A 22,905-nucleotide genomic window follows, 5' to 3' on the forward strand; every position below is an offset into this window, starting at 1 on the left:
AACCCCACAGCAGATAACTCTGCCAACATCCCAACATAGCAGCTAACCCTGCCCATCAACGACGTCCACATACGCACCCGACGTGTCATCTACTTGAGCTACGCCATCAGAGACCACGCGGGACAGCATTGGATTAATTTGTACATACATACATACTAAGCTCTATTAGGAATTATATTATGGAAACATAATACTGGTCTACTCTTTAGACTTTGCTTTATCGATTTTCTATTACATTTCTCTTAGTATTTTATTTATATCTTTTTTTCTATATTTATATTTTGTATATTTACATTTTCTAGATTTATTTTTCTCGTATGTCCTCAGTTTCCTCCAATTACTTTTAGTTAATGACTTGTGACATTAAAACATAAATAAATACGATGGCAGGCGTTTTTCGTTATCATTTTGCCCCACTCATTTTTCGGTTTTCTGTTCATTCCTCATTAGCCTTTTCAACAAGCAATTGAGTTTCCACCTTCCTCCCTCTTTGTCTCTGTCGTTCCCTATCTGTGCTGCTCGGCAAAATGAACTGTTCTGGCGCCGCATGAAATTTAAATTTTATTTCCTTTTATGGTCGCTGTTTTTTTTTTTTTCATTTTCTGCAAGTCTCACTGGTCTCGCCCTACGCTTTTTCCGACTATCTTGGGTGGCGTGGCGCTTCATTTCCATATCAATAACAGTTGAAAGTCCACGCGGGTCAGTGCCAAAACGGTTGACAGAAGCAAGGGAAAGAGCTGAAGATTGGCGATTGAAGCTGGACTTGGTGCCGGGAAGCTGGGGGCATCGCTAAAATCGCATTTGCTTTCGGGGATTATTCGCTATAATTCATGCTGTCAATGCAAATTGAAATTGTGTCACCCAGTCAGGTCTGGCCGTCATCTAGTCAGCCATGCGACGTTCGACGTTCGCATTTCCCATTTTCCCAGCTTTCTACGTTCTTATTTTCCCTCTCGTTTCTCCCTGGCGGTTGGCACCGCAATCGTTGCCCTGTCCGGCGTGGTATGGTGTCTGGTCTCCCTGCCAGCGAAATCTCAAAACACAAATGGATTTTTAAATTACCCTCGTGGCACTTTTCGACTGCCAAGGAGGCGAGGATGGGTGGTGTGGTTGTTGGCCAGGATGGATGAATGGGCACGAGAGCTATAAAAATGCTCTGTGTAGGTGCATTGAATTATCTGTGACATTCTGTGCAGTTGGTTTAATTCAGAGAAATGCATAGATACTCGTAGTATGAGCGAGTGGGAGAAACGGGAGCCAGTGGCCGGGATGGGAAGGCTGCAGGCAGACAGGATCCAGAATCATAAACTATGCATGGGCAACGCTACGCTTGTGGAGCGCTTAAATTGTCCCACTGAAGACATTGCGGCATCGCTGAGGCAGAGACTGTGGAAGAGGCAGCCTGTGGCAGGATGTGGATGTCCTTTGCTTGCGCTTTTCGCTCGCCTCCTCGTCCTTTGCATTCTTGAGTTATGTTTCTTGGCTCGCCCCGGCGGCCATTGAGGTTCATTGAAGCGGCAGCGACCTGCCTTCCGCTTTCTGTGTAAGTTTTTCTATCGCTTGCAGGCGACAGTTGCATAAACCAAATGCAGGGGACAAGTGCTCCTGCGCTCCCTGCCACATCGTCCCGCTTGGCAGCAGGCCCAAGGAAGCGGCTCCAACTTTCGACGTGTGTCAAGTGGATTGCATTTGTTTAACGCCAGCGCAAGTAATTGGAAAGCATGTCGAACATGTCCAATTTATTGCCCCACAAAGAGCACAAAGATACAAATTGATACTGGCTCAGATACAGATACCCACATACAGATACAAATACAGATGCAGATACAGATCTATGAGCACATTCCGAGTCAATGGCTTGGAAAGGCCTCAGCCAATTGCAATTAATCAAACGCAAGGGCCAATGTCAATTACATGCAAGGAGCCTGGTCGGTTGCTGTGTGCCCAATGTTGTGTCTTGGCCAACACCTTCTTGCACACACACACACACACACACACACACACTAACCAATAGGTTCTGCCTTGTGGCTGTTTGCTGCTTGCTCCTGGCCGCACACATCCATTTGCATTACAATCTGTTACTGGTGTTGTTGTTGCTGCCTGGCCAAGAGTATGCTCGGTTGGGGTTAGCCTTCTGCCATATGTGCAGCTGCTGCTGCTGCCCCTTGTGTGGTTGCCAAGCTGCATTAAATATTTTGTATAATTTGGTTAATTTAAGTCGATTCGAACGTCAAGAGGAGAACGTGTTGGGCCATGGCCATGAATAGTTTTGGGAATTTGCGGCCAACCATTTAGTTGGCTAATGTGACATTAATAGCTTCGATTACGTTGCCGACACTCGCCCCCATGCAAAGGACTCTGGGCCATAAGCCTGGAGATGCAATTTTAAAACTATTTTTTGGTGAATTCGTGATTTAAATTCGATTTTGAAACGGACTATGATTAAATTTCGTTTGATTGAAAGCATTCTTTTTGGCCGTTTCGGCAACGACCCAGTTATCGATTTGATTTTTGGTTTCTTTAGTTGAGTTTGTGAAGTGCCGAAAATTTAAATGGTGTTAATATGAATTTTAAAAAGGTGGAAAACAAAGCAAAAATATCAGCCACTAAAGGATTCCACGCTTAAAACCAAAAAAAATTGAATCAAATTCGTTTTTACATACGTATACGTATTGCGTATATGTTTGTATATGTCAAATAAATGAGAAAATATAACCACCAAAACGTAAACAAGAATTAATGGTGACCATATTTACATACATACATACATATATGTATGTGCCATAATTCATATTGGTTGTATTATCCTATTATACACATGCATGCTTATGTACGTATCTCTTTTAGGAGCATACCTTTAGGATGAATTTTTCTGATCTTTTTATTTACTGGAGATAATCCTCAAAAACGTTGCAAATTTTAGTTTTAAAAAGGTTTTGGCAATTGATTGGGTTTTTGGTTGAATATAAAATAGATACATATGTCGAACGGAATGAAACTATAACGGAATGCATGTAAAGCTAAGGCTTAGACATCCTTTCATATTCAATAATAGTTTGGACTCCTTGGAGTTCGGAGAGAAAACCTAAGTCCGAACATAGGCATGTTGCGGCAGGATAGCAGCAGTGTTGCAGCAGTGTTGCAGCAGTGTTGCAGCAGCACAATAAACCACCCCAGACACACAAGCACACTCACACCGCTGCGTGCTATTTAGGCTCTTCGGTGGGCATAAGTTGTTCGCCTCGCATACCCTGCCACTCTTCTCTCTCTCTCTCTGGTTTGGTGAGAGAACTGTATCCAAGCATTGGCAAGCAGCCGAAGAGTCAGACCCGAAGCACACAAATATCAATCCCCCCTCCCCCCACTCAAAACCACTCTCTCGCTCTTTTGTCGGCAGCAACCAGTTCGGCCTTCCATTCTGAAGTTTGGTTCATTCTTTCGTGCGCCGCGGACAAGGAAACAACACAGTGTCGGACTTTGCCATCGTTATACAGATTCCTCCTTCGCTTGGAACTACGCGTGCGCGTCGTCGTAGCGAAAAAGCAAAAGCAAAAGGCAAAAGCACAAGGCAAAAGCAAAGGCAAAAGCAAAGGCAACAAAAACCAGCTCTGCTCTGCTCTGCTCTGCTCTGCCGCCATCGAAATTACCGGTTTTGTTCGCCAGCCCTCTCTTGGTGGCTGTCAGTGTTTTTTTCGCGCGCGGTGTGCACGTTTTGAGTACGAAAAGTGCGTTGGCTTTTCCCACAAGTCCCACCCTGCCGGGCCACCCGCTAGAATAATTTACAATCTGCGAGTGGAAATCAAAGGAAAATCCTAGTGCAAAAGTGAAATAAAAATAAAGCAAAAAAATACATACAGGAAATACAAAATACATAAAAATACATAAAATATTATATGAATGTAGGCACAAAAAATACACACACAAAGTGATATAAAAGAAAGCGGAAAAGATTTCATGTTAAATGCCAGATCGTAAATATTTAAACATGCCCGACTGCGGCCTTGTTGCATGTCCTGTGGCAGGCAACTAAAGCGGATTACTGGCACCGCCAACAGTCAACGCGTCGCAGCACGAAAAGGCACGAAAAGGCAAACAAAAAGTGAGTTTTAACCCATTAACACGAGGATATATCAGTGTGTTGTGTTTGTGTGTGTGTGTGTGTGTGGGCATCATGTTGTTGCATTCTAATTGGAATTGTGTGTGGCACTTGACAGGTGTCGTTCATAGGCATAGAAACATGTTGGAAATTCCAGAGGAAAGATCGATCGTTGAGGGTCTCTAGATATTTCTTAGATCTACGTTTGCTGTGTCCCCGATTTCACATCCTGCAGTCGACCCCTTCTAGGGCTTCTCCATTAAACGTTTCCAATTCAGTTGAAGCTTATCCCAAGCCCACCGCACAGAAAAAAGGTCTTAAAGTCTTTCGCCTCAGCCACTGCCAATTAGCCGGTCCCAAACAGTTGGCCCGCTGAACGTTGAACGCTGAGCGTTTGAACGCGGCAGCTAGAGCCAGAGTTGCAACTGTTTTGGTGGGGGGCTTACAGTCGCCGCACGAAGACACGGAAGGGCAGCGCAAAACAAACATAAAACTGAATACAAAATGAGACAACAAAAGGAGGAAGCGCATAAAAGTCACATTAAAGTGTGTGGGGAGCAACACACAGAAAGAGAGGCCACAGCGAGAGAGAGAGATAGAGAGAGAGAGAAAGACAGAGAGAGAATGGGGGGCCAAAACATAACCGAATTCGGAATCTGAATCAAACGGTCGCACGAGATACAAATGTATCTGAGCATTGCAAGTGCTTTGTTTTCTCTGCATTCTGGTGCCCCTGTGTGTGTGTGTGTGTTTTTATCTGTGCCTTTGTCTGGCTACATAAATATTTCAGCGTGCCGGGGACAAACGTATCTGCTGGATACATTATTCACTCGACGATTTTGTCGGACTGCCAATTTATGAAGATAGTTTTCGGGGCCATTAGCCCGCTTTGCGAGCGATAATCATAATTGTCTCGGCAGAAGATACATTTACAAATTTCTAGTTGGAATGCTGCTGCTGCTGCTGTTTCTGCTGTTGTGGTTGCTGCTGTTGCTGCTGCTGCTGCTGCAGTTGGTAGAGGCAAGTCCATTTCAGGTCTGGCGGTTGCAAGTAGCTGAAAAGTTGTTGGTTGCAAGACTGGTTTTCCCTGGCTACCAGTTGGTCTCTCCATCTCCCTCTCGGTCTTTCGCTCTCCCTCTCTCTTTCGCTCTCAGTCTGACTCACTCTCTTCTCTTTCTCTGTTAGCCACGAAACGAACCTTTTCCCATTCTGCTTTTGTGGCTGCTACAAAATGAGTTCGTTAGCGCCCCGGCACACTGCGGTCGCTTCATGGCGGTTTGCAGCTGTCTTGGCCAGCACTTGGGCCTGGCCTGGCCTGGGCTGGGCTGGGCATCCTTCTTGCTCAACCTCAACCTGTCGGCCAAGCCGGTTTCTTTTCGCTCACCTTCCTGCTCATGCTCTCGGCCTGAGAGAGAGAGAGAGAGAGGGAGGAACGATCAGCTTTGCTGCTCTGTCAAGGAGTCAAGGAGTTAAGCCGCGAGGTGTTTTCTGTGGCATCCCCTGAATTGTTCTTGGAGACACCTTCAGGCACGGCCCTGCCTCCTGCGCCCCTCTACCGAACTAACCTCAGTCAATCCCAGCCGGCCGGTTTGGCAGGCAAACTCGTTCTGAATCTTCTGATTAATTAGCATTTGAATGCCTGTCCCGCCACATCGGTGACTGTGTCTCGTGCCACCTAATGCGACTGATTTGCGGCGTAGCCATCAAAATATCAACAGTCCTTTGTTGAATTCAATCCACCATCCATCTATCTATCTACATACTCGGACCAATGTTGGATTGGTCATTACTATTTGCCCATTCTCTGGCTCTGTGTATTTGTACAGCTGGTCGGAACGTGTTGGATTTGCATGGGATGTGGAGCGGCATTCGCGAGATTCGCGGGATTCGCCTGCCCCCATCGATGACGTTGACAGTTGAATCTGAGTGCCGGACGGACCGTTGGCCGAGCATTTATTTATTTGTTTTGGCTTCTCTTGCCCCCGAAGTATCCAGCAGATACTTGTGTGGCGGCCTACGTAGGCTCGTGGCTTTTGTGGCCCCACTCGAAACTGGTTTCGGCCACATTCGAAATTGTTATGTTAGAATATAAGCTTAATTGATGCAAACTATACACACGCACACACGAGTAGTTTTTACGGCAGCAGCAGCAGCCTACCCACAGATACTCGGACAGACACACGAGCAGAGGTTCAGCTTCAGATACAGATACAAGATACTTTTTTTTTTGGCTGGAAACAGCAGAGCAGCAGAGGCACAGCTGGAGCGGTTGTGTCATGCAGCGTCTATTGAATGATTGATGGCCTTTTGCCAGAGCTTCAGATATTTATTTGAGTTTGTCTATAATTATGTTTTTGATTTGTTCATCTGCAGAAATGCCAACAGGTGGAATTCTCTTAGAGCCACAGACACTTGCACACCTCAGAGAAGATGAAAATATTCAAATATGATTCATGCGATACCTAGAAGTAAGTCAAATCAGGTCAGGCAGAAAGGCATTTAAAGCCTGGACAATAGCCGAAGATGTGGCTAATGGCCTTCACTGCCTAAAATAATTTATTTTATTTCTCTCAGTGACAGTTGCAATAGAGAGAGAGAGAGAGACAGACAGAGAGAGAGAGAGAGAGAGGGGAAGGCAGAGCAGTCCCAAGAGCAATCAAAAATATATTCAAAAATGCACAAAAATTATTTGCAATTCAGAATCCAATCTAGTATCCATTTATAAAGGCGTCAAAGACCCACTACACTATCAATTATATTTGATTACCATTTTGTGTATGCCTCAGTGCGCTGAGTTAGGGAAGCATCATGAAAAATCCTCCTCTGGATCCCACATTTTGTGGGATAGAGTAATTGGATCCCAATCCTGGCACTAAAGTCCAGTCAATAATTCCCCAAATTCGATCAATTAAAATGTGTAGATACTCGAATTCGCTCTTTTGCATCCATTGCCGAAAAACCATCGATAGGAGCATTCATAGCTCTGGTATCAATTATGGTCTGGGCCAAGTGCTTTCTCGCCCAAATCGAATTTGGGACCGCTGGATCCGCATGGTACCCTAATGTTATTTTGGGGGCAGGCAGTGCAGTGTGGCACAAATTGATTGATTGGCGGACACCCTGCCCGCAGCTCTCTGCTGCTCCTAATCAATTTGCAGAATTAGTTTTCGGCCCCATACTACAGCTGAAAGGATGTGCTGCCATCCTGATTTGAGCGTGGGTATTGGATGTTATTTGAATCCTTTTAATGTGTTAGGAAATGGGTGTGCCAGTGTCCTCCTGTGTACTCATTAGTGTTAATTCAATTAAACGAGCCAAACTTGATGGCACTTTGGCTAATGAGGCATGTCCAATGAGGCATTCAACCCATGCCCCCGAAAAGCCGAGGAGAGTGGTCCACACTAGACCCATTTGCATGCTGGCATTTGTTTCAATTGCATTAATTAGGCGCATCAAAAGGAGAATGGGGAATCGGATATACTTGTACTCGCACTCCTACTTGCCTCTGAGCTGATCAGAAATTCTGTTTAGGGGGCACACTGCATTTTGCGTCAGGGCGGAGGCTGCATCACACTCCATTACTGATTCAAGGATTCGTGGATACATATGTACATACATATGTATGATCATTGATTCATGGATGGTTCTGCCTCGAAGCTGCCATCTGATTGCATAATTGTGAAACAAACAGCTGTGGCAGTCGCTGCCATTTCATTCGATTAAAGCGACACTTTGGACGCATCGTCGGTGGCATGCAAGTTTATAATGCAGAAACTGCCTCAATTACGCTTCATTAGAGTAAAAAATGAATGGACTGGAGTGGAGTGTGGGGGAATATAATTCATTGGCTTAATTAAGCTGACCGACAACCCACTGCCACAGACCCTGCCACAGCCCCTGCCTCAGCCCATGCCACTGACCAAGTAATAACTTAATGGAATCGCTAGACAGAATGGAGCGTTGAGTGCAGCCAGCGAAAGCCAAAGGAAAATTCGTCAACTTTTTCCCCGATCTGGCACGCTCGATATCAAGTTGGTTCCTTATCAAAGTTGACCCAGAGGAAGAACAGGAACAGGACCCGGACACCCCCTGCTCCTGATTTATCACAATTTGCATGTCAGTCACGCTCGTATATATAGATTGCAAGCAATTTGTCAGAGAGACCCACCCCACCACCCCCCACCACATTACTCCGGCAAAGAATTTGCGACTCTATCTTATTGTCCCTTGTCCAGGCAGGCAGGCAGTTGACTTGACCCATATTTGTATCATTGTTTCATTTGTTTTTGTTTTTGTTTTTGGGGCGTGCCCCGGGTGGAGCGATGCCCAATTATGCGGGCCCTTGTCATTAGTTAGACTCTGCATCCCCCCAGCCAACCCTCCCCAAACTATATTTTCTAAGCATGGAGTGGTGGGAGTGTAGTGGAGTGGAGTGTGGTGGGTGCTGCCTGTGTGCTGTCATCCGTCACATGGGCATTATAATGATGGTATGCACCTTTTGTGTGCAGAACTATCAAATATCGTTTGCCATCAAATAAAAGTCACATCCAAGACGGGATAGCAACCAGAATATTTACGCTTAATAGGGGAAGAACCGAGTAAGTTCGGCTTCCACCAGAGGCAGAGTAAGAAAATAGATGCTAAGCCACACACTCCACACACGTCACTCCACATTTTACCCTGTAGCACAGTATCTATCCATATCCTGGCAAATAGTTTCATATGGCAATCTATTTTGATTATGGCAAGCGGTGTCCTTGTTCCCTATTCCTTGTTGACTCGCACAAATGCGACTCTTTGTATGTGTGTGTGTGTGTGTGTCTGCGATACAACAGAATTTGAATAAACTGACGCTGCTGACAACGTGCCAGAAAGCAGAATTAAATTTAAATGAAATTGCCAGCCCTTAGCAGGGCAGACTCGTAGGGGGAGTGATGAGGATGAAGATGAGAACAATTCACCAGCAGAGTCCACTAGAGTGAGGATGTGATGATGATCAGGGAGGGGGATGGTGGTGGGGGGAAAAACAAATGGAAGCCCGCGACAAGCAACAAGAAGCAGTTTCCATGGCGATGGCGATGCGATGGCGATGACGATGGCAGTGCGATGGGAGCAGGGAGAGAGCAAAGCTAAGCATAAATAAGTTGTTAAGCCATCAACGAACGTGCCCAACACTGGCAGCATGTATTGGTGTCCTTGTGTGTGTGCGTGTTTGCTAGTGTGTCTCCTTCTGTGTGTTGCGGCATGGCATTCCCCTATCGATACGGAACTGGAAGTGGAAGTTCGCACCACATTTTCGATTTAAGAAAATTGAATTTACGCTTTGCAACAGCAGGCAGGCGACAGGCAGGGCAACTCTAGGATATGTGGCTGCCAGAGTTGCCACACGGCTGGTGGCTGTTTTATGGGCTTCGATGCGATTAGCTCGGAGCTTAACTCGTTTCCAGATACAACTTTTCATTCAATTTATGTGAGGCTGCTCCACGTCTTCCCACATGCGATTCTCGCAGTCTGTGCTGGTATCTGTGTGTCCGTGTATCTGCTGTATCCTCGCTCCACGTATCCGTGTATCTGCTGAGAGAGATGAACTCTAGAGCTCTTATCCGCCTGGCTAGATGTGTGAGATGTGTGGGGCGTACTTACTTGCGTGACTGTCTGTGCGTGTTATCCTTTATTTGGAATTTATTGGCGTTAGCAGTTATGAGAAGCGGGCTAAATGGATTGCAATTTGGCTGTCTTGACTTTCGCCTTATCGCGGTTTTTCTTTTGTGTCTGCATTTTCGATTGCTAGAGAGCAGATTGAGTGAGTCAAATTAAATGAAATGTAATAAGGGAAAAGGGACAACATCTTCTGCTGCAGTTGCAGTTGCAGTTTTAGCTTCTGTTCTCCATTCCCCCAAAAATGGACTAGCAACTTTCTGTAGTGCGGGCGCTGCTCCTGTTCCTGCTCCTTCTCCTTCTCTGACAGGCATTCCCTGTCCGCAATCCAATCTCGTGTCAATTATATTTCCTTTTCAAACGTCCCTCCTTGCACAATTATGCAGTCCCTTTTAGCTAGCATTTTCCCCCCTTTCCGCCTCACTGCTACTCCCATTTCATGTGGAACACAGCCAAACAGAAGAGAGGAGCAGGCACGAAAACAGAAAAAGGATGAAAATGCAGAGTTCATTGCAGTCGAAGGCATAGGGAGCACTGACAGGACATGCAGAGAATGGGCAGGGCACAGGGGCCTCGCCCTCCTCTGGCCTCCATTAAGGGCCAATAAAGAAGCCTTAAACAAGCGGCGCCACATGGGCGAGACATGGCCAGAAAGACAGACAAAGTCAGTGACAGAGAGACACACAAAGACAGAGGAGGGAACTCTGATTTCCAGAGGCACATTTACATGGCAAAACTCGTTTTGTGGTCGATTTCAATCAGAGAATTGCCGTACAGCATGGCCATTTGCGTTTTGGTCCTCTATCCAGGACTAATGAGGTGAAAAGGATGCCTGGGGTCCACGTAAGCTGTGGGCCAGTAATCGTTGGAGAACTCCGTACGTTTACAAATTCAGAATATTCCGAATTTCAATTAATATATGAACTATAATTTTCTGTGAGAGATTGTTTTGTGTATTTTCCAGGAATTTTCCCCACTGCAAGGCGAGGCATCGTTTTGCAATGATTCAGTTCGGCATCTGTCTTTAATTTCAGTAAATATCCATTTAAATTTATGTCTTCATAGCCATCTGAACATTGTTCATTTCAAGCAATTACATATTGTTCTTGAAGGCCCAATTGCTCCTGTGTCATGTCCTTATTCTGTATGTATTTTTAAGAGAGTTCTGCGTTCGATAATAATTGCATCATCTGCAGCAGCAGCGGCAGCAGCAGGACTCGGCCGGCTGACAGAAATTGTGTTTGTATTTCGAGTTTGCGGCAAGGTGGTTGCAGGTCCGCCAGCGTCTGTTGGTGGTTGATTTCCCGCTGCACTCTGCCACCCCCCAGGGTGGGTTTTTCCACACTCCACTCTGCTCCGGTCTAGGCTGACTCACGCTCACGTGCTCCGATCCGCCGTGTTCATTATATTAAACAAGTTTGAGCCATAAATGCCGCTGCCAGAGGCGCAACGCCAGGATACGGCAGGAGACGACAGCAGACGGCTGACGGCTGAGAGGGCTCGGAGCGGGGACTGTCTGCTTGGGACAGGGAAGGGAATGAAATGTAAAGGAAAGCAAAGCAGGGTTGTTGGGGTGGTTGTTGGTTGTCCTTGCTGCTGCTGCTGCTGCTGCTCCTGCTTTCCCTTAATAAACTCTCATGCAGCATAAACAGTAAATCCAAAAGGCGGCGCACAGGAGGGACAGAGACATCGGAGCAGGGAGCACGGATCAGGGAGCCCTGGGGTCGCGGCATGACTCATGCAGGTGTGTTTTACGTGCATTGGGGCGTGGTCGTCTCCCGACCGACTGAATGGCATTTTCCTCGCCTCCCCCTACTTGGACAACGGTACTCTTGTATGTGTTTTCCTTTCCTTCTCGGCTTTTGCTGATTTTCCCTCTGTGTGCTCGCTCATTCATGTGTGCAGTGCAGCCGTCTCCTCCCTCCCCGCTCTCTCGCTCTGTCACCCTCTCCCCTTGCTATTATTGCACGTAATTTGTCGAGTTTCCTTTGCATATTATGCCCAATCTCCACTCCAATCCCACCATAAGCCTCCTAGTACCTTATCGTCATCGCTCTCTAATGGTTTTGCATTTGTCTAGAGCAGCCTCCCGGCCGGGAAGAGACAAACACTTGTAGCCCATTGGCAGCCCGTTGCTGTTGGCCGTTATTGTTGTTACCCTGTTCATACCCTGCCCCAAAGCGTCTATTGAGCTTGTGCAACATGCGGAGATATGTACACAGAGATATATTCTCTATTATGTATATTATGTTGCCGAAAGACTCGTGGGTTGCTTAACTTAAAAATCCTTTGGTGAAGAGAATAATAATTATGATTATAATCATAATTGGCTTCTATTTTACTTAAGAAACTACCAGTTAAAAATTGATGGAATAATTCCCAGCAGCCCTACATATGTGCAGGGTATATGTTGCTTCGTCAGTGTCCTTTCTATGCGTCGCTGGAATGTGCTTCCTTCCCGCCTGCCTGTCTGGCTCTCTTTGTCTGTCCCTGGCTGCGTCTGCTTCTCATTTTCCTTTTACACTGCCAGAAAATGCTGGGTTAGTCGGCTGGCCAAATATTTGCATATCATAAGGAAAATCATCAAGATTCTGAGTCAGCGTTGGCGTCGGCGTCGGCGTCGTGTCGCCTGCTCAATGTCCTCTGGGGGGCAGACGACAACAGCTGTCGGCCGAGTTGTCCGTTGCTGCCTTTTGTTGTTGCTGTTGATTGCATTTCCATTGTCGCTTGCCTAGTCCTGCTGCTGCTGCTGCTGCTGCTGCTGTTGTTGTCTGTAGCCCATGAAAAACTAACGAAACAACCCCACGCAGTGGCAGTGGCACAAGTCTCCGTTTTTGGTGGTTGTTGCTGCTCGATCGCTGAATTGGGGAGGATGTGCATACGCACACACACACACATGTCTGGCTGTGTATGCCTGTGTTGTATCTGTGTGAGTCTGCATCTATGTTTTGGGTGTAAGCATTGAGGATGCGGCGGCGAACCAAAAATCAATAAATTCAGCACGAGGCAAGTCCTTTTTTCGGCAAAATGCCGGCTGTTGTTCTTGGCCTTGTCTGCGGTGTGGTGCTGTGTCCTGTGGTGCGGTGCGATGTGTGGTGGCTGCTTATAGAGTTTTCTATGCATTGGCCAAAGGGAAGTTCAGTTCTCTCCTCTCTCTTCTCGCTCTTTGTCGCATTCAAAGGCTTTTGCCAGCCAGCCAGCCTGCCGCAAACACTTGCATCAAACTCTATTAACAAAAAGCTGAAAGGGGAAAGGAGAACGAGGGCTCCGAGCGGGGGTGGCATTCATGCCACGCCACGATGAGCTGCATCAAAGGCTTCTACTCCGAGAGAGCGACTGTTTGACATTTAGTCCCTTGCATTTGAGCCCCGGCATTATTTATGCTTCTAAAATATATGAATTTTCCAGTTTTTAGGGCCTCCCCCACCCTCACTTTGTGCTGCTCCCCTTGTTGGCGTGCTTTGAGGGTTTCCATTTCGTTTCATTTTATGATTTTATTTGTTTATTCAAAGCTTGTAAATCCAATGATTCATTCCGCCAGCCCCGAGAATGACAGAAACACTCCGGAAATTATTCCAATAAATAAAAATGAACTGTGACATTTCCTTCATGTGGCCTGGACACTCCCCTCCTCCTACCCATCCTCCCCTCTTGTGGGATGGGTGAAGCTCCTTGCGTGAGTTCCCTGCGAGTTTTGCCCGAGGCGCTAATGAAATAATAATCAACGAACGAAGACTGCGACGGAGCTGGAGCTGGAGCTCATTTCGTATGGATTTTGATTGTGTGCTAAAATGTGCTCAGAAAGAGGGTGGATCGGGGGTCCTGCCAAAGGGGATGATTCATCGACTCGTCCGACCATCTGTCCATCCGTCCGTCTGTCCGTCCGTGTCCGTCTGTCCGTCCGTCCATGTCCATCATTTGTCAAGTCAAACACTTTCTGGCTTCGGGCGGGACTCATCCGCAATGCCCAGTGTCACTCTGCCTGATTAAAATTAACAGTCCCCGACATTAATCGGAAAACGGGAATAGGCGATGGCAATGGCAATGCCAATGGAGAGTCGGAGTGTCGGAGTCGCAGGGGCATTCCGTATATTCATTCGTAAGCAAAGTAAACATTTGCCCAACGGAGAGACGATTCTCTATAAGAGATAAATTCGATTGGTGGGCGGTGGATGGTGGGGGGAAAAGCATTCCCAGGAAAAGTTTAACCATAATACAGGTACAGATTGTTTATGCTGCTTGCTGAAGCATGCCTCCATCCACAAAAGCGTGTGGCATATCCTTTGGTAAGTGTTCTCGTTCCTGCCTTCCCTACAGGGAGGACACGCCAGCACGTGGAAAAGGGCCAGGGTAAGGGACAGGGACTGGGCAGACAGGCATGCAGTATTTATGGTATTGGAACACGCAAAAGTTCAGCTCGAGTCAAATCGAGAACTTGAAGTTGTAAGCACCAGCCCACCAGCCACCCCACACAGCCCTTTACACCCCACCCACCCAACAATGCTCACACACTCAGCTCACACATAGACAGCTGCATATGTGAGTGCGCCATTTTGTAAAAAGCTTTGCCGACTTCTTCGGTGGACGGGCACAGTGGAGCAGCAGAGCAGAGCACAGCGGAGCTGTCAGAACACCCTTAGCCTTAGCTGTGTCCTTAACTCCCATTCGACTTTTGGCCAAGTCTTGCAGCGACTCAGCCATTCACACAAATACAAACACACACACACACACACACAGATGTAGCTAGCACACGTATGTGTAAGTGTATTTGTCGGCAGGGCCTGCAGGGGTGATTAACCCTTGATTTCGCCCCACACTTCACACATTCACCCAGCCCGACATGGCATTCGATGCCATCGCTGCCTGATTTACCATACATATGCCACATACTCGCACGAGAAGTGAGAGAGAGAGGGAGGGAGCGTAAACCCCTTGCACTTGGCTTTCCCAGATATCCACTGATTGGCCATTTTTCCTGCGGCCCTTGGCTCCATCTGTTGCTCTTGCCATTGTTCTTCCTGCTGTTGTGGTCATGGAAACTAATGCTAAGTCGGGACAATCACAGTGCTGATTGATTCACCTCGTGTAAGAGTGGGGGATTGCTCAATGTTAATGCGATTATTGCCCTTTATCGAGTGTGTCTGTCTGTCTCTGTCTGCGTCTCTGTGTGTTTGTCTATTCTCAATATTATGATTTGTGTTTGATGGCGGAAGGCACGCACGACTGCGGTTATCGATAACCGATTGCCTGGGGTATGAGGGTGGGGGGAAGGTCAATGGGTGTGGTGTGAAAGAAAGATCAAAAAGAATAAAAAGAAAGGCATCGATGGTTGAAATTTGCTTTTTTTTTGCAAGCGTCCTACCATCCCTGTGGTCTGAATCAAAGAATCTTCAACCAATAAGTCACGCATTCAAGCAACATCCGGAAAACTGTTTGATAGTTGAGCAAACAGTGTAAAATTGCAATTAATTCATGGCCAAATATTTATTTTGAATTATTTGCCTCACTTTTTTTCTTTTGTGTTTTTCAATTTCTGTTCTGAGCTGCAGCTTTGGGAGTGGGATTTTTATTTGCATATCGGTTTAATTTTCATGCGGAGTTGATGGCATAGCACTTTCTATGGGGATTTTCTTCATAATTGGAAATTAATTTGCATTTTAATTAATTTCTGGTCAAGAGTCCCTGGGGAAGGGGGTGCGGGCGGACCAATGGAATCGAGCTGAATAGAGCAAGAGGAAAGCAATCGTCAGGGAATAGAAGAAGGCGAGGGCTAGGGAAAGTGTCGTAAGAGCAAGGGCGATCATAAGGAGCTTGGATGTGAAAAAAGTCAACAAAAGAATTGAGTAGAAATTTACAATCAAAAAAAGGCCCCTTAGGGATGGAGGGCCAAAGCAATTAATGTAATTCGTCTTTCCTTATTCTACTTGCTGAATGCTGCCTGCTGCCTGCTCCCTGCCTTAATGGCATACAAATTACGCATACGCCGCGTGTGCAAATCACCCAAAAGGAAGGGCGGGGAACCGGGGCAGTGTCCTGGGGAAGATTGCTTCACGCTCCATTTAATTTTCGGCAAATATGCCAATAAAAATTCTGAAACATGATGCTGCTGATGCTGAGATGAATATTTGCTTTTAGGCCACCCCCAACCCACACACAGACACAGACACACACATACGCACACAGCCAACATGCAGATGACCGACCCAAAAGGTCCTTTTTTGTATTGCTTCTCCTCCCTGTTTCTCCTGTGTTTCTTTTCAAATAGCCCCCAAAAAGAGGGACTAAAAATGGTTCTGGGGCTGGAAGTGGTGCTGGGGCATCATATTTGGTTTAATTAAAGCAAACTCGGAGACCCATCAGGTGGAGGCACTGGCACACGTAATTGTCGAGTCTTGCTCCTGCTCCTGCCTCCGGCATATTTGCACATTAGCCGTGCGGCGTTTGTCATGTTGCCTGTCCGTGGCAGCCAGAAATGCGCCGCACAAACGTCAATTTTAATGTGACTTTCATGTCGCACAAACGAAATAAATTTCAATAAATTTCTCAAATGGGGCAAGATAGCCCAATAAGTTTTAATTAGTTAACCATGTGGAAATTTTTCGTATTCAAACTAAACGCAAATTTGCTGTCAGCGCAGTTTAGTTTCGCTTCATTCGACGGTAAATTATTAACGCCTGGTGGGACAGGAAAACCAGCCGCCCTGCCACATTTCCACTTGCCTCGCTCTGTGGCAGACATTTTTCGGCTGCCAGCTTAAGTGTCGTAATTAACTGCGACACAAACAGTTGCCATCAGCATCCACAGCAGCAGGAGCAGCAGCAGCAGAATCTGCTTTTCGGGCCTTGGCCGGGGAATCCACCTTTTATTTGTGGCTCAGGCTAAACCAATTTGCCACGACTTAAATTTTAAGCATTATTAATAGTCTATGGGGGTGGGAAGGATGCGGATCAAGGGTAGATGCTGGGGTCCGGGGGGGGGGCCCCGCGTGGGGGCCCCATCCCCATATGGTGGTCTAATAAACCCGGTACCCGACTGGCCGGCCCTTCCGGCCCGCCAGGTGGTTAGCTCTAACGCCAACCGGACGGATACTGGCGGCCTTTCGGTGTACAACTCTGTACATATGTTAAATTAAATTAAATCCAGTTCGAGGGCATCAATAAGTCGAAGCTTTTATCTCCAATGCTGTTTTATGATTTCAGGCATTTAATTCCGTTCTACTCCTCACTCTTCAAGCTCCAGTCGAGTGTGACAAAGCCAATGAGCTTGTGACATGAGCAAACGATTAAGGGATATAAATATATAAATATGTATCTGACATTTGACAGCTGAACTGCATCCCTGTTGCTGTCCCTTGCCCACTCTATACCCAAACTAATTGTTTTCTCTTCGGTTGGTCGGAGCCCTAGAAAGTTTCTCTACTATTACAAAATTGTTAGAATATTTCCATTATCATTTCAGCGTTTCAGGCCCGTCACGTCGTTGAATGCAAACATTTGCCATTTTGGGGATGGATGAATGGATGGTTAGGGTACGGAGGAGGAGGTCTAAACTATTCAGCAGTCGGTCAGCGTTTGTGAGTTTCATTTGCAGTCGGCCAAAGGCAAAGTGCAAACAATTTACACGCATTTTCGGTGCAAAATGGAACGTGCCCTGGACAGTAAAATGTTTATGAGCGCGATCTGTGGAGCCCGGCTGGAAGCTGAGGAGTGGGGCGCTGTGTCATGGGGAATGCGGGTCAGAGATAGTAGGGATACCCAGTGAGAGAGAAAGATAATAGGGAGAATGCGAATGGCCTAAGCTCTAAGCCGATGCTGATGAAATAGAACAAAGCTATAAACCCAGGCAGGGCAGGGCTGAAGGAGTGTGAGTGATGCTTCCCCTTTTTTTCTGGTCAGCCCAAGTGTGTCAAGGGGTGGGGGATTGGGAGATGTGTTCCATCCCTCGTATCTCTTTCACGCCTCAGGGAGCTGAGTGGGTTGTCTGTTTAGATAGTGTTGCAATTGTTCTGGTGTTGCAAGAGTGGTTGCAATGGTTCATCTCATCTTTTGGCAGAGCTCTTAAAGTGTTGCCTAGTTATGGGGGCTACCCGCACTCGGTTCCTGAATTCTGTTACCGAATACAATAAAATAGTTGCTGGCAATTTGTCTCAGTGTGGCTGTGAATATTGAATGTTGAAATCAATTTGGGATGTTGCACAAGAAAGAGTACAGCAGGACTGCATCTGCAACTGCAATTGATGAATGGAATTAATAGCTGAACTGTGTCTTTGCATCCCAAAAGCTGTTGAGTTAGTTGGAGCATGGATACCTGGGGTAAAACTCTGTAAAAGAATATATAAAACTTCATTGGGGATAATTTCGCAGGAGATGCAATGCAATCATCTGTTTAATCGATTCGACAACAATCGCCAATCCAACTTTGGCCCAACTTTGGCTCATCTCGTTGGCATTACAGATTGAAATACTTTTTGCCAGAGGAAAGTTGCTGCCACTTAATAAGTTTTACAGTTTCCGCTCAGCTGCAGCTACGCTATATTTTCAGCTTCAGTTTCAGCTTCAGTTTCAGTTTTCTATCTTCTAGCTGCTGATAATATTTGCGATTAATGGCGGAAAAATGTAATTTATGTCACGTTCCAGACGTTGAGCAAACTGCGTTTTATATTATTTTCTTTTTATGGCTCATGGCTGATGGCCGACCTACAAAGGATAGAATATTTTGGAAAGTATTTGGCTGGGACGTGATGTTCCTCTTAAACTGAAGGATTAACTGGCAGTCACGTGGCAGCTGGGGTGTAAGGGTCAAAGTGTATCCGGTTAATACACTTTATGTTTTATGGTTTTCTTTACTTAATTTAAATTTAATTGCCATTTCATAGCGAAGTGGCAGGCACGCCGATGTCAGGAATGCCCTTAAAAATTCTGGACAAGAATAAATTTCATTTTATTAATAATTTTATATTTTATTTTCATTTGCAAAGTGAAAGAAGCGGCACTTTTCTTGTGCCAACATAGGCAGGGAATTGCCTTGAAAGGGCTGCATAATATTGAAGGCTGTCATGGAGGTTGGCAATGAAAGGTCGAATACCCTTGGCCAGGATATATTACACACAGCAGGCAGCCAGCGAGCGGAGGATAAATGAAATATTTAATCACAACAATGATTGGTGCTTTCCTGCCACAAGAACAACAACCACAACAGCAGTGGCAGCAACAGTCGCCGCTGCTGCAATCATTTATTTTGTAAATGTACATAAATGTAAATGTAAATAACTCTTACGGCAGACCCTGTGTGCACCTGTGTGTGCGGGAAACCATTGCAAATTGAAAACTGTATACATAAGTATTTTCAATTCCACACACACGCAGAGAGTTTTCCAATTGGCCTATTCCGCCTGAGCAGTTTATAAATACAAACACAAAAATACTCATGTCAGTTGTGGAAGAAAAGGAATTGAGGGAAACCTTTACGCATTTCAAGGGGAATTAAATTTCCTTTTTAACTGGACACTCAGTGCTCAGTGCTCAGAAGGGTTTTTGAAAGAGAACCAAAAGAGGCTATTCGCCTTAAGCCCTGCCATAGGATAAATATTGATGGAAAACAAATTTTTTTTTTTTATTTGAAGGAAACTTGCACACGTCTTGTGGGTGTAATTGATTCTCCATGTACTCTATATCCTGGGGCAAGACGATGGGTCTCTGCAGATAATTGGAGGTAGGACAGCACAGCACATCATAGGTAGCCGTTACGGGAGTGTTCCACCTGCGGTTTAGCATGATTTACACTTCAACCTGTCCCATATTGCCTTGCCTATCCCAATGCTGCCCCTCTGCAACTCTGCTCCATTCGTGTGTGTGTGTGTATTTTCAGGAGGGGAGGCTTAAGGCAATAAAAATTCCAGCAGGCCCTGCTCTGGCATCGTTTTTCACTTACCCCCGCTCCGATTTCAGGCAGGTTTTATTGAGATTTTCCCTCCTTGAATCGCCTGCTCAAGCGGCTGGCTCACTGCTGGCATCGCTTCCTATTAATTGTTTGAGGAGTAACCTTGACACATGTCTGGTTGGGCCTGGGCCTGTGCCTGGGCCTGGGGAAAACTTGCACGCTCCGCTGCCCACATCTCACAGCTCACCTCCGCCTCTACGAAGACGAAACAACTCTTTCAGATAGATAGATAGAAAGGGAGAGAGAGAGAGAGAGAGAGACAGATAGTCGCATCGCATTGTGAGCAGCAAAATGTTCCTATACTTTACGCTCCAAGACATTTTCCCACACTAGAGTTTAATTTAATTTTGGTTCTCGTCTTCGTCTTTTCGCTTTTAGTTTTAGTAAAAGTTTTTTGAGGAAGGGCCTCTACTGTGGCTCTGGCTCCAGCTCTGGCTCTGTCTTTCTTAATTAGCGCTTGATATACGAGTGGAAGTGGGATGTGCTATGTGCTATGTAGATTCCAGAATTCGCACCACTAAAACTTACGAGTGCCAGGGGAAAGGCTCTGATCGCATACGTTCAACTTTTGAAGCCTTCAATGGAAAGGCCGAGGAAGTGCATTAAAATCTACATAATAGGGATTGTGATGGGTGGAAGTGTTTGAGAGAGTGCAACTTCATTTATCACAGCCACAAAGAAATATTTGCAAAGGCTGTAACTTTAGGTTTTCCTACAGAGTGGATGGAAATATCATTATGCCGCATGCATTAATATGAAAAATATATTCCCAATTATTCAAGATACGTATATTAGTGTGCCACTTATATTAATTTATCCCCATTTCCCCTTTCTCTCACTCTATTTGCAGGCCTCATCAAAGAGAGCATCAACTCGGGTTCGGGTAAGCAAATGTAAGTAAAATAATTTCATAATTTCTACTTCGTTGGGGGATTTCACACGGTCGAGTATCGTCCGGGTAAATCTCTGAATAATTTCCAGCCATTCTCAGATATTTGAATTAATTTTCTGTGGACCGTAATTCGGGAATGGATTCATTCGGGACATACTAATGGAATCTTCAGATGGGTGGGTCAGTGTGGAGTGGGGAGTGGTGGGAGGAGACTCGCACCGCGAACGCGCTGATCGTGTTTCTCCGAACTTAATTGCGATCCATCTCGGAGACTCTCAAATTACAGTCTACTACCGACTGTTACTTGGACCTGTGCGTTCTCCCCTCCCGCTCCCGCTCTGCCGCTCACTGTGCTTCTTTATGGCATACAACACGCAAGGGGCTGCTGCTGCTGGTGGTTTCCCTCTTCTCTTTCCCCCCCCTGCTAACTGCTAACGAGCGTTGGTATTCATGTAGTGACCAAAGTTAATGTCTTTCTTCCCCCTCTTCACAAGGGGGGTAGGAGTAGAGCAGAGGCTTCAAAGTGTAGCAGAGATCTCTGGGGGTTTTTTCTTCTGTTGCTTCTGCTTCTTTTTTCCTTAAAACATGTTTGTTTTGCCGGTTTGGCCCCGCCCATCGCGGCACTCGGCCTGGGTCACTGACCACAGACAAATTCGAACAACAGTTAATGCTGCCTGTCTATCGACGCAGCCGCTCAGATGGAGTCCAAACTATCCAACTATCCGACCCAACCAACCACACTGGCACACACGTTTTTCCAGCTCCAAACACTCGGTAAAAGACTTTTTTCGTTTTGTTGTTGTTTGGCCGATCAGTTAGCGCCTCAGTTGGCATTCCTCAGCGGCTGTGCTGAATGAATGAATTCGTCGAACGATGAGTGCCAGGAGGGAGTGCAACAGCTGGGCAGGATGCCTCAAAAGTAACTCTAAGAAGTACTCAACTCCATTGAGTATTATTATCAGCTGGTCATTGATTTATATCCATGAAAATCTGCATACAATTATAATATTCAATTAAACTACGAATATTAAAGGCAACAATTGTTTCGTTCTGTTCTGCATGCAAATGTACAAAAAAGTACATTACCTTTTTTCCAATTCCACTGTGGAGATAAATGTAAATACAATAAATAAGCACTGCGAGTATTTGCATTATTTGTTTTTCATGTCCAATTAAAGTTCTGCAAATACTAGTATTTTCCTGCGGCGTTTATGGTTTGAACATTTTTATGGAATTGAATTTGGGCTCTCAGTCACTCGCTTATCCATCATTTATATTCATTTCAGGCGCGGCCCTCCGACCCACGACCCCCGTTGAGCGGTACAATTGAAAGCTCTCTGGGTCCATCTCTTCGTCCCAGTTGTTCTCCCTGCCCTGCCAATAATTACAACAGATTCAACGGTCATTGTTTTTCGCTAATCTCCATGTACTTTAGCCAAAGCAATTGATAAATTAAATGTGATTAATTGTTGCGTGTCAGTGACAAGAGCAGAGAAGGGAAGGATGGGAAGCGAAGGGTAGCTAAGGGTAGGGATTCTCGATTTAGTTATCAGTTTGACAGCGGGGCGTAAAAACAGTTGAAACCCATTCAGCTCAGTGCATTAACCAGCTTTGCTTTTTGGCTGGGAAAACGTTTTAATTTGCTTTTGTGGCCAGAACGCTATTGCGGCCGCCCTCTCTGTCGCCTGTCCTCGCCTCTGACCGGAGTTTTGTGGCCAACAGAGCAATGAAAATGTTTTGCAATTGGCCAAATGAAACTGAAATCGAGCCTGAGTTTTTGTTGCTGTGTGTTTTTTGTGTGTGTTTTGCGAATGGTATTTCTATCAAATTGGCTGTCGAGCAGGGGGATAAAATGTGTTTTATGTTCTGGCAATTTAGCAGAAATACGCGCCCAAGTGGCTCGTCCAGAAGGGCCAATCTCTTAAAGTGGTTGAAACATCGTCAAACATTTTAAACTTTATGCGGATGTGCTGCAGGATGCGCTCCACCCCCCGGCCTGGCACCAGCGCCTCTGGCATCATTCGCCCTGCTGGCTGTTTGTACGTGCGAAAAGCCTTCCACTCCGTGCGGTACGTGAGTGAAGCTCTGAAGGAAGCCTCAGCGCGGCAACAAGTTAAACATTGAATAAACAATTTATTCGAACATTTCATGCAGCTCTCAACTCTCCCATAAAACATCCTAAAACTCATTTCAAACAAAAACTTCTAATCAAAACGACGGCAACAGCAAGTAATTTATTTTAATTCCATTTTGCGTGCAGATCCAGTGCAGAAAGTTGATTTAAACTTGTCAGTAATAATAATGCCAAATTAATATAAAT

At 45.8% G+C, this 22,905-nt stretch overlaps 1 protein-coding gene across 3 annotated transcripts in view; it reads left to right on the forward strand.

Annotated features, from left to right (window-relative positions):
* The first annotated feature begins 3,948 nt into the window (after window positions 1-3,948).
* Window positions 3,949-22,905, forward strand: part of LOC111077039 (protocadherin-like wing polarity protein stan) — a 45,064-nt gene continuing 26,107 nt past the window's right edge. For 2 of the 3 annotated variants that reach the window (XM_022371158.2, XM_022371157.2), the window contains exons 1-2: window positions 3,950-4,099; window positions 20,544-20,586. The gene's annotated coding sequence lies outside the window, so the exon portion shown is untranslated. Of the gene's footprint in view, window positions 4,100-20,543; window positions 20,587-22,905 lie in introns of all 3 variants that reach the window. The other variant, XM_022371156.2, reaches the window with a different exon arrangement.

The sequence above is a fragment of the Drosophila obscura genome, unplaced genomic scaffold, assembly GCF_018151105.1.
Source record: "Drosophila obscura isolate BZ-5 IFL unplaced genomic scaffold, ASM1815110v1 contig_30, whole genome shotgun sequence".
NCBI classification, from domain to species: domain Eukaryota; kingdom Metazoa; phylum Arthropoda; class Insecta; order Diptera; family Drosophilidae; genus Drosophila; species Drosophila obscura.